Here is a 2478-nt window from a genome sequence, read left to right as displayed (position 1 = left end):
TTAAAATTATAAACAATATTGAGAGCTAAGTATCCAGGCAAACATATAAACAGGAAGCACAATGCACACAGAGACATGGTACACCGAACCAGAGCAAACCCATGGTACACCGAACCAGAGGAAACATGGTACAACAACGCGGAACCAGAGAACATGGTAACCCCGAACCAGAGCAAACATGGTACAGGCCGAACCAGAGCAAACCATGGTACACCGAACCAGAGTGACACATGGTACAACCGAACCGAGGAAACATGGTAACAATCCGGAACATAGGAAAACATGGTTACACCGAACCAGAGCAACATGGGTACACCGAACCAGAGGAAACATTGGTACACCGAACAGAGAAACATGGACGCTACCGAACCAGAAGGAAACATGGTACAACACCGGACCGAGGAAACATGGTACACCGAACGTCAGAAGCAACAGGTACATAACCGAACGACAGAGGAACATGGTACAACCGAAACCAGAGGAAACATGGGTAGCACGAACCAGAGGAAACATGGTACAAGCCGGAACCAGAGGAAACATGGTACAACCCGAAACAGAGCAAAATATGTAACACCGAACCATAGAGGAAACATGGTACACCCACCCGAACCAGAGGAAAATGGTAACCGCCAGAGGAAACATGGTACGGCCGACCAGAGGATAAACTGGTACAAGCGATAGCCGAACTAGACCGTCGACCGATTAAGCGAACCAGAAGAAACATTGGGTAAACCGAACAGCACAAACATGGTAAACTGAACTTAGAAGCGACCGATTAAGCGAACCAGAAGAAACAGGTAACTGAACTAAGAAAGTCGCCGATTAACCGGAATGGCGATTAATTAGGGTGATTTCCCAACAGTTTTCATAACCAATCCAATTTTACACCTTTTTAACTTAGGTAAGTCAGTTAAGAACACTTCTATTTTAATGACGGCCTAGAACGGTGGTTAACTGCCTTGTTCAGGGGACAGACGACAGCCCTTTTACCTTGTCAGCTTTCGGGGATTCAATCTCGGCAAACCTTACGGTTAACTAGTCCAACGCTCTAACCACCTGCCTGCACGGAGGAGCCTGCCTGTTTACGCGACTGCAGTAGGAAGCCAAGGTTAAGTTGCTAGTTTAGCATTAAACGTATCTTATCAAAACAATCATAATCACTAGTTACCTACACATGGTTGGATGATATACTAGTTTTTAATCTAGCGTTTCTTGCGTTGCGATATAATCGGATGCAGTGCGCATTCGCGACAAGGACTGTCGTTTGCTTCCAATTGTGTACCTAAGCCATAACATAATTGCCTTTCTTAAAAACAATACTCAGAAGTATATATTTTTAAACCTGTATATTTAGCTTAAAAGAAATCCAGTTAGCAGGGCAAATATTAAAGGTGAAATTGTGTCACTTCTGCTTGCGTTCATTGCACGCAGAGTCCAGGGTAATTCTGCAACATTTGGGGCGCGCCTGGGACTCGTTGGCGAACTCATTTGCCAGGAATTTTACGTATTATGACATCACATTGACGGTTGTGCAATGTTAACAGGACTATTTAGACTTTATGGATGCACCCGTTCATAAAAATACGGAACGGTTCCGTGTTTGAGATGATAGTTTTCCGGGATTAGACCGGTATTAATGACTACGGCTTCGTATTTCTGTGTGTTTATGTTATAACTAAGTCTTATGATTTTGATAGAGCAGTCTGAACGAGCGATGGTGCACACAGCCAGGCTCGTAAAGCATTCATTCAAACAGCAACTTTACTGCGTTTTTGCCAAGGCACTTGCTTTTCGCTGTGCTTCAAGCCTTGCGCTGTTTAATGACTTCAAGCCTATCAACTCCCGAGATTAGGCCTGGTGGTAACGAAATGTGAAAATGGCTAGCTCAGTTAGCGGGGTGCGCGCGTAATAGCGTTTCAAACGTCACTTCCGCTCTGACGTCACCTCGCTGGAGTAGTTGTTTCCCTGCTCTGCTGGGTAACGCTGCCTTCGAGGGTGGCTGTTGTCGATGTGTTCCTGGTTCGAGCCCAGGTAGGAGCGAGGGAAGGGACGGAAGCTATACTGTTACACCTGCAACAAAGTGCCTATAAAAGATCCAATAGTCAAGGTATATGAATACAAAATCGAAGAGAGAAAATTAGTCCTATAATTCCCTAATACTACAACCTAAAAACTTCTGACCTGGGAATATTGAAGACTCATGTAAAAGGAACCACCCAGCTTTCATATGTTCTCATGTTCTGAGCACGGAACTTAAAAACCGTTAGCTTTCTTACATGGCACAATATCACTTTTACTTTCTTCTCCAACACTTTGTTTTTTGCATTTTTTTAAAACCAAATTGAACATGTTTCATTATTTATGAGGCTATTGATTTATTGATGTATTATATTAAGTTTAAAAATAAGTGTTCATTCAGTATTGTTGTAATTGGTCATTACAAATACAAATAAAAAAAAAATCGTCCGTTTAAATCGG

Source organism: Salvelinus sp. IW2-2015, unplaced genomic scaffold (assembly GCF_002910315.2).
Source record: "Salvelinus sp. IW2-2015 unplaced genomic scaffold, ASM291031v2 Un_scaffold2476, whole genome shotgun sequence".
NCBI classification, from domain to species: Eukaryota; Metazoa; Chordata; class Actinopteri; order Salmoniformes; family Salmonidae; genus Salvelinus; species Salvelinus sp. IW2-2015.
Note: the sequence above shows the minus strand (reverse complement) of the source record.